Source organism: Cyrtonyx montezumae, unplaced genomic scaffold, assembly GCF_038088225.1.
Source record: "Cyrtonyx montezumae isolate F1298 unplaced genomic scaffold, pur_monq_1.0 scaffold_8, whole genome shotgun sequence".
In the NCBI taxonomy this organism is placed as follows: Eukaryota; Metazoa; Chordata; class Aves; order Galliformes; family Odontophoridae; genus Cyrtonyx; species Cyrtonyx montezumae.
In genome coordinates, this window is record NW_027072089.1 from 83,157,492 (window position 1) to 83,169,942 (window position 12,451).

At 42.4% G+C, this 12,451-nt stretch overlaps 1 protein-coding gene across 4 annotated transcripts in view; it reads left to right on the forward strand.

Moving 5' to 3' along the window:
- The window catches only part of ATXN1 (ataxin 1), a 194,116-nt gene that overhangs the window by 88,133 nt on the left and 93,532 nt on the right, over positions 1-12,451 (forward strand). The gene's annotated exons all lie outside the window — the stretch shown is intronic.

Sequence of the window (12,451 nt, forward strand, 5' to 3'; positions counted from 1 at the left end):
TGGAATTTCAGGAAGCAGAAAAAGTGAGTGCTAACAGAGTGCCTTCAGATAAATCACAATTAATTGCACGTAGAAATGCACTGAGTTCATTTGAATATGCTTAACAAGCCTTTACTGCCTGCTACCACCAGTTTCTGATGTTCAGGAGTAAAACACAGTAGGTGTAGCATCAATCCCTATTTGAATATATGCTTGGTCCTGCTTCCTCTGCTAGAGTACCAGCATTAGTTGTGCTGAAGTCTGCTGTGAGCAACGGGAAAGGGCCATCACTGAGCTGCGTACAGCACAAGCACAACTCTCATTCCCCAGCGTCAGCGGGCAACAAATTCTGATTCTGGAAGGAAAATTCTGCTTTGTTCACCTTCATTACTGCTGAGTGCATTTTTCTTCTTGGAAGGTATGCCTTTTTCTGTGCCCTACCCATTGCACCAAAGACCTTTGCAGTGGTACATGGTGGTAGTTGAACTTTTCCTTGCCATTAGTGCAGCCTGCATGACACGCCTTTCTGTGTGGTTGAACACATTTGCAGTATTTCTGCCTGGGTCCCATCACATTTGGGACTTTGGGCTGCAAGGCAAATTCTTGCTCATGACAGCCCCTGTGCAGTTCTGCTTTCTCCAGGGCCTGTCCCTCAGGAAAGCAGAAGGCACTCGTTTGAAGAATGAGGGGAAAAAAGGGTTAAGAGAATTTTCACTCTCAAAGCTTCTATCACTGAATGCACCTGCTGTGTCAGCCATCAGTTAAGCTTTTATGTCACTTTGCTGTTCATTGTCTTCATCAGCATGTTTAGCATTTGGAGATGAAGGTTGTCTGCAGTGAGGAGGTTGCAATTTGCAGAGGTGCACTAGAATGAAACCCTCATTAAGTGTGGCTGCCAGAGGAGCACGCCTCCCCAAGTCCAGTGGAAAAAGGACAGGCTGAGAGAGCTGCGGCTTTTCAGCCTGGAGAAGAGAAGGTGATGAAGTGACCTGAGAGTGGCCTTTCAGTGTCTGAAAGGCTACTACAGGAAAGAAAGGGTCAGACTCTTTAGCAGGGTTTATGGTGATAGAACAAGGGGAAATGGTTTCAAGCCATTCTTTGATGATTCTATGAGAAGAGCTTTCCTCTATCCACTTGGTGTAGCTGAGGCCAAGAAGCCCTGTATTCTCTGTGCTTACAGCGGTGCTGACAGCTTGCAGACTCGTGTGGGGGCATTACCCTTGATCACTCTCTGCTTCTTTTTCTCATATACTGTGGGGTTTGCCCACTCTTCCTTTAATGTATGGGGAGGTTTCTTGTGAGAATATCCTGCCTGTGGCAGGAGGGTTGGAAATTGATGATCCTTGGGGTCCCTTCCAACCCTAGCCATTCTGTAATTCTGTGAATCAGCTAGGTGGGAATTACCATGCTTCATTCTGAAGCAGTGCAGCCTGAAGGTCTCCTTGGTTTTATGCTGAGGAAGGTATCTTCTTTCTGAAATCACGTTACAGCAAGGTCCTGGATGCTTATTTAGACAAGAAGGGGTGTCAACCCCTCAGTCCCAAAACCTGATTCTAGTTAGCTTTTATAAATTTAATCTTTGCCTCTGACAACGATGTTTTTTGCATCTCACATTCTGAAAGGAAGAAAGAAAAGGTGATACTTTGTTCTCTTGTCAGCCCTACAACATAGATTCATGCTACTTCGTTGTTTTTGCTGTTGTTACTGGGAAAAAGAAAAAGCATCCACCACCCTATTTTACTAAAGTCACATTACCATCTAGGAGAAGGAGCAGCAGGATTGATAACACAGTAGTGACTACACTGATTGATAACACAGTCACTACAGGATGGCTGAAAAGGTTGGATAGGAAGGAGTGAGAGGGAAGAGTGGAAATGGAGTGTACCAGCAGGTTCTGGCAGAGGGATGAGAAAGAGGATGCTCCTTGTTGTATATCATACTTCAGCAGCGTAGAAGACTGGAATTTATTTTTGTAGATGGGCTCATAAGAGCTCAGACTTTTGTATCTTGCCTCTGGGAGCTGAGTGGCTGCTGAATGAAGAGTTCAGCCCTAGGAGACATAAACCAGCTGTTGCAAAGCCCTCCTCTTCTGTGCCTCTTACTCAGTGAAGGAGTTGCAAAGCAACGGGAACATCCAGTGACATATGCGACTCCTGTCCTAACTGTTGTCTCATCCCATCCTATTCAGTTTTTCTTAGCCTCAGCTAGCTAGTGCTCCAGCAGTGAAACACAAATACTGTCATCCCTGCTGCTGGGAAACGTGGTGGTTTGAAAGAATGGTTTGAAAGAAATCCAGTGGTGAGGTGCTTCAGAGTGAGGGTTGGATTTTTACTTTGTTTCTTACTTAGATTTCTACTTTTTTCTTTCTTTCAAGTCATGCTTATGTAGATTGTCTTCTTTAGGTGAGCACAGAATCTCCAAGAAAGAAAGAAATAATATTCAATTATTTCCCTCTTTCATTTTCTTAAATTATCAAACTGGCTTACTAGAGAGATGTTTTAAGATTTTTTTTTCTTAGATTTTGTCATGGTATCTGAGAATAAAGTTTCTCACTAATAATTAAGACACTAATTTTTCTTAAGCGTGCTGTGCTTCATCTTGTGCTGTAGATACATCTCTGTCCAGCCCTTCTCATCTAACAACTTTGCGTGAAATCCAGCTTTATTTAATTTCAGCTGCAAGTTTTTTGCATTGTTGGTCTAATCTTAGTTCCTTCCAAAAGAAAGGCAAACTACAGAAGGAATGTTTGGGAGATAACAAACTTGTAGCTCATGATACCAATTTGGTTTTCACAGTTAGGCACAATAAATTACTTCTTATTGTAGGTGAGATTTGCTGCACTGACATGTTTCCTCCTCCACAGAACGCAGCTGGGTTCTGAGACTGTGACAAAGAGCTAGCAGTCATGATACTGAAGCGGCATTTAAGTTTTTATTTCACTTCATATTTATCAGCTTGATAAAAGACTTGGTAAGCTGTATGGATGGATTATTTCCATCCTGGATTTTAATTTCCTCTTACCTGTGAAGAATGTGCACTTACCTTTGTGCTGAGCTTCCTGTGGAGCATAGTATTATAGTCCAGAACAAACCCAAACCAAAACAAAAAAAGAGCTCAGAATTCTACAGACCTTGATTTTTCAAAATTCCTTGTATGGAAAGAATGGAAGAAGAGATTTTCTATGTAGGGAATGGGAAAGGAGATCTCTTGACTCCATTTTTAACAAAGTGGATTTTACTTTTTATGGCACGATTCAGTAATAGATGACTGCAGTCTCATTCCATCTTAATTTCATCAATCAATAGAGTTATTTCAGCAGAAAACTGACAGGGGATGGTAGGCTTAGCTACTCCATGTGTAATTATTCTGCAAAGGTAAAAAGTACCTTCTGAAAGCCAGCAGTGCTTCCCTATTAAACCTGCTGTAAGTGTGACCTGAGTAAGGCATTGAACACTTTGAACTGTAAGTACTTTAAAAAATAAACAAACAACTCCAAAACTATTTTTTTTGTTACTGCGAGTACACTGAGGATTTATAACAACTGAAAGAGACTAATGCTATTACCCTGTAATGAGCCCTGCTGAGGCAGCCCTTGCATCACTAGTTACTCCAAAGGATATGTTTCTTTCTCTTCTTGTTGTGAAGTATACAGGAGTAGTCCCACCAGGAAAACACAGTTCTTATTAACTACCTTGCTCTAAAATGGCATAAAATAATCTCTTCTGTGAGATGAGCTTCTTGTGGTCATTTTTCTGATGCTATAATTGTTGTTCTTTGCTTAAAGACGACCACCATGCGTCTGTGTATCTATAGGCAGAAGACTGAGCAATGTGTAGTCCTGGAGGTATCTGAGAGTGGAGTTCTGCCTGGGGATGAGGAGGTGATCTGCCCTTTTGATTATGGAAAATCAGATGTTTTAAAAGTTGGCATTTAAAATGGCCAGATTAATTCTTGCCCCTGCAGGCATTTCAGGACATGCAGCCACAGCACGTGTACTTGTAATTTTCAGCATTTGAATTACCTCATATAATTTCCATGCTGGTGCTAGAGACTTGCCTGCGTTTCACAGTGGTGTCCGTTAAGGCCAGAGCTATTGTATCTAGTTGGTCATAGCTTGATTTCCAGAGCAGGCAAGTTGCCTGCAACCCTTCACACTACTTCAGTGGGCTTCTGGGTGTACAGAGCACTGCTGTGAAAGAGGCTGGCTGAGTACATCCTGAAGTATGGATTGATACCTAATTTAGTATATCGAGGGGTGAAAATGTTGGCTTGGCATTTTCTCTTCCTGGGACTCCTATTCCCTGTATTGCTCTCTGCATTTGAGATAGGAACTGTCATTTGCAGTATGCCTGTGCAGGAGCCAAGTAGGTCAGTGCCTCCAGGTATTACTGTACATTATATCTTCCCCAGCATGCAAGTTATCACCTTTTTCTGAATCTTATCTGGGTGTTTTTGCTGAAACCTTTTAGTGGGGCTCTTCTTGGTCTACCCTAGTCCTGATAACTGCACAAAACCCTGGATGAGTAAAGGTGGGTAAAGCATCTCTCTTAACAGTCTCCGTTGAGTGACAGTGAAGAAGTTGCCCCTTGGAGAAGACTTCATCCAGAAGAGGCATAATTGCAAACACAGCCAAAGGACAAACTGTGGGCCCGGGCTGCTCATTGTTCTTCTCTGCCCTGGGCTGATGAGTGGTTCAGTTTAGCTACCCTCTCTTTCCTGAGCCCCTCTTTCTCAACTTTGCTTGTGAGTGGCTCAGTTTTATCCTCTTTTTTTCCCAGACCTTTGCCCACTCGTCTTCAGCTTATCTCTCCCTCTCTGAAGGTGTCCTCTCATGTTATGCTCCCAAACCAGCTGCAGGGGAATGAAGGACCCAACATCTGTCTGCTTGCACATCTCCCACTGACACACTGTAGCTTGCCGTCTGCATCTGCCAGACCTGTTTCAAGGCAAAGGGAACTAAAATAGCTTAAAAGGTTTATCACTGTTGAAGGTGAACATGTGTCTGTGCCTCAGAGTGAACTGGCACCAAAAGCTTGCAGAAATAACATGTGGTCTGCTGCCATCTGCTTACACCTTTTTCTTCCACCCTCCGTTGCTCTTGTCACTTCAGGTTGCTGCAAGCTCTTCAAACCAAAAGCTGTTGTCTTCTGTGTCTCTGCAAAGGGTATGCTGCTGTGGCACCTTCTCCACCCCATCTCACACAGCTTTCTGTTCCCATTGTAATGTTAGTAATAGTAATGGAGTTGATAGTTTTATAATGTGGTCTTAATGGGGATGTGGGTTGGACCCAACAGTTTCGTTTTGTGCTATCTGCCCAGTTGTGACTCATCCCTAACGTGAATTTGTTGACAACACTCAGATCTCAGGTATCAATCGATGATGTAAGTGCCCTATAGTAGAACAGATGATGTAATTCTTACTGAGTTACTAAAGACAGTGACCTTGAGATGGATCAGATGGCTGAGCAGCATAGATGGGTCACTGATTACAGAATGTCCTTGTTTTAAAACTATATTGTCATCTGTTAATTATTGGAGAGGAATGACTATCATGAAACGCCAGCATGTCACAGAAGTTACAGCATTTATTGACTTTTACCAGTATTTATGTGCTCTTGTTTTGACGGGTGACTTTTGATGGTTTTGCGGCCTCATTGCTTTGGCTGGCATTACAATTTAAGTTGGGGTAGCATAAAAATAGACTTTTGTGAACCCAAGCAAAATGTTTTCTCTGGTAACAAGTCACACGTTAAAAAAAAAAAAAGTAAAATAGAAGTGGATGTGATGTGAAAAATTCTGATACGTGGGGGAAAAATGTATGCCAATGGGCAAATCTGCCCCTTCCTCACCCCAAACTACAGGTGGCTTGCATATGCATTAGAATAAGAGGAAGATTTGCTTTTCATTTGAATGTTTAATAAAAGAAAAATATATGATAAGTGTCAGCTGTAGCTTTTGCTTTTAGATAAACAAAAGGCAGAACTTAAGAAGGGTCGTGGAGAAAAAAATAAAACCATTTGCTATGATTGCTAATAACACGGTTGAGAAAAAAGCATATTTTTATCTTGGTGGAAAGAGAGTCTGAGTCTCCCCCAGTGCAAACATAAGAAACAGTCTGTTGTAATAAACAAAGACCCCAAAAGAAGGTATAGAGATTTGAAAAGGCAAATGGTTGAAGGGCTGTTTTTGGTTTTTGTCTCTTTCTTAAAAGCTAGTGCATTTTGGGCCTTGCATTTGCTGTTTAGTGTCAGGATTTTCTGGATTTTTTGTTCTCCTGGCACACTTATAAGGTAAGTACTAAACTGTGGAACCTTCCCTTCAAGCAGATCCTTACTGCCAGTGGTAGAAGAAGTTAATCATTTGCATGAGTTTGTCACCTTATAAAGGAGACTGTGAAAGACTGATTTGATTAATTAGCTATAGCAGTGAATTGATCTAGGAAATCATGGAGACATAGACAGCTCAGGAGAATACTGTGTTTTCCAGTACTTGTGTGTGTGGCAGAAGTTTCTCTGGGAGTTTGTTTGAAACTAGTGGACAACACGGACTGGAATTGCTCTTCTGGAGTTCTATGAATATGCGCTTTTAATTGTTGAAATATATTTATCTATTTTGTGGATTTTTCAGATCTTCTTATTCCAGTATGGCGTTTGTTTGTGGATACTACTGCTTGATGCCTGAGGGACTCCTAATGTGTACGATCTTATAGTCTGTTAAAAGTAGTTAAGATGTAAAAATTATCCAGTTCTTTATGTACAAGGGTGCTGTGCGTTGAAGTTCCTCAGTCTGTATCTCAGTGAGAATTAACTTCTTTGGGAGTTGGGGGCTCCTGTTGCTTTCCTGAAAAAGTCATGGGCTCAACGTCCAAGTGCTTTGCTCTCCTTTGTTTTTATTCCCATGTCCGCATATGAGTTAGGCAGCTGCTGTTATCCCTGTTCTGCAGTGAGGTACAGAAAGGCTGAAGGACAAATTCAGCAATACATGAGAGCTTGGTAATGCTATGCTGTGACTTCAGTTTCCAAAATCCTGGGCAACTGTTCTGTGTTAACACTCTTCCATTTGAATGCTTCCTCAGTGCTTTTGTTGTGTACCGGTGTCATTCAGCTGCTCTCTCTACTCTCATTTTTCCAGCATGATCAGTAACCTCATCTATCCTTGGCTAGCAGGATTTATGCACTCCAGGACAGTGACATGTCACTGAACGGTTTCTGCTTCTAAATTACTGCTTCAGAGAGAGAAGTGTGCTCTAGGGCTGAGACTTTGGTTGGTATATCAACTCATAACATCCACTCTCCTAACTTGTAACCTACCCTCTGCATTTCTTTTCTAGGTTGAATTACTTTGTTATTTAAATGAAAAAGAAAAGTGCTTGTCCATTTCTGCAAATTCTTTTTGATGTTCCCCTTCCTCTGTAAACTGCTGTCTCAACCTTCCCAGTATAAATAGCAGTTGTAAAAAGAGACCTTCAGATGCTCCTTTATGCTAAGTGTTTCTTGCTGGGATCTCATGTGAAAAAGCAAAACCTGAAGCAAAGTATGTATAACAAACATGAGCCAGTTATCCCAGATTTCTCTCCTAATGACAAGGAGGCTGAGGTATTATTACATACCTGCCTCTGCCAGTGACATTTTGAAGTGCCTGATGCTGAAAGGTGGAGAAATGATGAGGTAGGGTATCCAAAACCCATTTGAACCAGAATTAACTTCAGTACACCCCATGAAATTGGTCAGGCTGTGTACTTACTTGGCTTGTGACCTGAACATCTACTTTTTTTGCAGAAAATAAACATCCCTCTGTACTTGCTTTGCTCTTCCTTGTAGTGATTTGGCTTGGAAATGAGAGGATTTGAGTGAATTCCCACCATGAGGCTGTTTGTTGGAATGCTCTTGGTTTGGCTTAGTTTCATTTGACCTCCAGTGGGAGAAAAGATACCTTTTCCCTTGCTTCTTTGGTTGTGCCTGACTCCTTAGGGTTACCAGGAGAAATGCCTGGCCTGAATTGCATGCATTTTGACTCTTCTCATTGTGAACTTACCTTTCCAGTTCAGGAAAAAGTTCAGCTTGGACTACATAATAGACCCATATAATGGAAAAAACAAGGCATTATTGTTTGCAGGGCTTCTTCATTTTATTCAGATAGGTGAGAACCAGAAAGTCTGACTTAATACAGCAGTCAGTAATACCAGAGCTGTGTCTGAGTGGCATAACAAAACGCACAGGCATTTCTATACAGTTATCATGGTGAAACATTCTGCAAAGCACAGAGTTGGAATGATACATGAGGAAATCTACATATCAACCCCTCTTTTCATACAATTAGAAAAATGGGCCTTTTGCTTCTGGTTCAGGAGTCTTACTCGGGGAGAAAGTGCCTTTACAACTGATTTCAGTAACACCATGAAAGTGGGTGTAAGTCCCCTATGGGGCAGAATAGTTTAATATTTCATTGCCCTCATGTTTTGTTGCTCAGCAGCAGTGACGATCCCTTCTATGAAGGATTCAAGAGTACGACTCGTACCCCAGAAAATGAAAAACACTTGACTCATTTGCATAGTAGTTTAGAATATAGCCTACCCAGCTACCAGAGCTAAGACCACAAACTTTCACATTTGAGTCATCTGCTGAAAACGTACATATTTTTATGAAGAATGACCTAAATGTTTGTTTTAAATTCATTTTATTTGCTTTCTTGCAGTTTAATCATTTGACTCTTAGATGATGGCTATGTGTCAAAAGTATTTTCTTGCTGTCTTTTTTTAATTACTGTACTATGATGAGAGTTAGACCTTGCTTCCACTCATAAGAAAAATTGTTTGATTCTAGTGTGAATATCAGTGTTCGTGTCTATAGAAACGAATCAACATTTCCTCCTAATTTTGGTAAATAGGCTGTGGCTGTGACACTTGGATTTCCTGTCTCTTGTATATCTGAATAAAAAAAATCTCTGCACTCAATGCATTCACCATCTATTGCCTAATTATTAGGCATCATCTTCATTAAAGTCTGCATTTCTCCTTGACGACATATTTCCAGACATCACTGGAGCTTATGATCCTTTATTTTTATTCTGCATCATGGATTTGTGTAAGGGTCTTTCAAAGTAGTAACTGTAGGAAATAGCAAGGAATGTAAGAAAAGCTGGTTGAAGTGCCTGCAATCAGCATTGCTCAACATTTAGTAATTTTCCAGGATAACCTTTTGAAGTGGCATTTTTCCATACTTAGTAGCTGTTTCATGTTGATTTTTTTTTCTTTTTATATGTGGATGATTCCGGTTGTCTTGAGAACAAGATACAGAAAATCACATTTTTGTACCCTTTTTAAAAATAGTCCACCTGTTTCATTGAGTAGCTGTGTAGCACCTTTGCATATGAGGGTGGATACTTGAAATTTGGCTGTGGAGTTGCCCTGGGATTAGGGACCTTTGCATTTACGGGAAACATTTTCCATAATCAGTCAGTCTATACACTCAGAAATGTCTCATGTGTCTCCTGAGGAGCTCTGTGGTCCTAGCATAGGAAGCAAGAGGAAGGAGACTGATTGTTCCCTCGTGTTTTCAGGAGAGCTGTTGGTGGCCCAGAGAGAGTGGAAGAGGAGGAGGAGATAGAGAACAAAAGGTAGGGAGAGCATGTTCTGGAGAAGTGGAGGCATGGGAATGTCTGAACAAGGAGATAAGGGCTGTTAGGATTGCAAAAACCAATTGTGGGGACAGCATTTTGGAGCTGGTCTGGCTGTCAAGGATGGATTATTAGATGGGATTGGGATTAAGGTGAAGATCCTGAAGGAAACTGGGATAAAAAGTCTGAGGCAGAGAAGATCAGAAATCACTGGGATGGAGTTTCTGATTACTGAGGCTCATGTTTTATGCTGCCTGTCTTACTTGGCGAGAAGATACAGGACTGTTCCACCCCCAGTTGTTTGCAACAATCCCTAGTGCTTGGCACAGCCTTGTAGCCATACAGAAACAGCAGAATGAATTATGGAAGTGCTGCCCCTCTGCATCAGAGCGAAAACCCTACCGTGAAACCACACAGTTTAGTTTAAACTGCTGCTAGGGCTGCTTTGGGTATCTGAATGTGTACTGGAGTGGATGAAAGGTAATCAAGCTGTTTGTTTCAGAAACTTTGGGTAGAAAAGCAGTCTCCAGGCAGAGAATACCACAATTATCTGTCTGGCAAAAGTACTGGTTGTGAACACATCTATCTCCACCTGTTCCTACCCTTTAGTCTTGCTATCTCTGTGCTGTCAGTGCGTATCTATGAATGGATATTGTGTCTTAACCCTGCATTAGACTTAGTTCATGGGAAGCCTTCTGCTCTACTGCTTGCAGTTCCTCCAGTGCCTCTCGTAGAGATCTGTTTGCTGCATTTAAAGGTTTGGTCCCACAGTGATTCTGGCCTACAATTATGTATAGACATCCTGCTTGTGTCTGTGACAGCATGACCTCCCACACGCTCACTGCCCTCCCCTTGGAAAGCAACCTTTTGGGCCTCTTTATGAGAAGTGAATGTCCCCCAGGGGGCTGGGGGCAAAGCTTGGGGGGCCATCGAAGACAGGAAATTGTAGACTGTAGCCCCTCTGCTTATTTTCACCGTAAGGGATTACAAAATGCTTTTCTAGCAGACTGCTAGCACTTCTGAAGGGAGACAGTCATCACAGGAAGAGGGGCAGCTGGTGCTGAGCACGTGTGTGGGAGGAAAGCCTCTTTGAGTGGTGGAGCTGGGTTTGGAAGGGACCCCTGTCCACAACCTCAGTCTTTTGAGTCTGTGTAACGGGGAGAAAAATCTTCTCACAGGAGTGCTGTTAACATGCACTAATTTTAGTATGTCAGGAAGTTAGATAATATGGTGACAGCCAGAAAATAACCTAAGAGGGAATTGTTTGTTCTGTCTTTAAAGCACGTTTGAAGTAAAGATATTAAAAAAAGGCTTAGGACTGTTTTTAATAGTGAGAATGAAGCAAATTACTGAGTATTCAGTAGCACCAGCTCTATTACACAGTGAATGGCACCATTTCCCATGGAAAAAAATACCGTGATGATAAAATTAAACGAGATGAAATGTTGTATAATTGGCCATTTTTCTGGTGCTTCCCTGTCTTTTAGCTCATCACTTTGCAAGTGTAGCATTTTTGACACGTTGCTATATCGTTGCGTGCCTAACAAACTGTTCGTGACCAAGTCTCAGCACTTTCTGTCCAAGGATGCTTGAGCACTTTAATGAGGGCTTAAAGGACATGAGGGCAACTGACACTTCTGTCTGCAGGCTTCTTTGAACACGTTGCTGTCTCCAAAAGTACTTACCTCTGGTCGTTAAAAATGGCTGCAACTCTAGCTAAAGGAGATAAGAGGGGAAGTGTTTTTTTCTGATTTATTTTCTGCCAAGTTTGGCAGAATATTTGTATTTGCAAGCCCTTGCACAGCAACAGGCGAGCGAGAGAAACACAGAAATATGACTGTGAAACCACAGATGTTGTCAGTGAGGCAACAGAGCTAGGTGAACTCTCGTAACTAGGTTTAAATCCTTTTGAAAATGTCAGTATTTGAAATCATCTGTCTCTTACCTCTACTGAGCATGTTCAAGGTGCTGGGCATCTTGCTGCGTGGCAGAGGAAGCAGACACACCAATGAGCAAAAAGTGTAATGATCGGAAGCTGGACAGCATCCCCAGGTGCTGAGTGCACATTGCTCCCACTGATTTCACCTGGAGTTAGGAGCATTGAGCAGCTCTGACCACCAAACACACATGGTCTGAGGCACAGAAGTAAAGAGAGACCACCAACCTTAGCACATTCACCACAGAGCAAGCTGCGTGTGAATCTCTCTGTCACAGCAGCCCCTCTCTTGCAGATAGGCAGAGGCAGCTCACAGGCCTGCCTGCAGGCAGGTGGTGCCTTGTGTCTGCTTGGGGTCATACTGCAGCTATTGCTCATACCCTGCCCTTCTGCCTGTTCTTGCTCCGTCCTCACAAGAGAGTCTGACTGTACTACAGCTGCAAGCAGCATGGTGATGGAAATTGCATTACTTTTTGCTTCTGGGACCTGTGACTGATGCAGTTTTGATCAGGCTGTGCTGCTGTACTACAAGAATTCAGAAGCAGCATTTGTACTGCGGTTATTTGAAGCTCCCACTGTACACGTGCTCATTGCCTTGCCTCAGGTACAGCTTGCTCTGCGAAAGGTGTAAGTGGCATAGAGCAGGTGCTGCCTCCTCATGTGTTTGCACAGAGTGTAGCACAGCAGAGCCTCAGTTTCATCATGGTGTTTGGACATGCTGTAATGTACATAGGGCTCCTCAGTCTTGCTGAGTAATTGGAATAGGTCACACCGGCTGAGCTTGTGCAGTTTCTTGAGCACAGGATGGCAAAGAAAGAGATTTTTCTCTTCTGGTTGAGAGGGGCTGTGCAGGTGTTCCTGAAGGGCCAGTCCAACCTGGCTGCCTGGATGCAGGGCAGAGACAAAATTCTGAAATGACTCT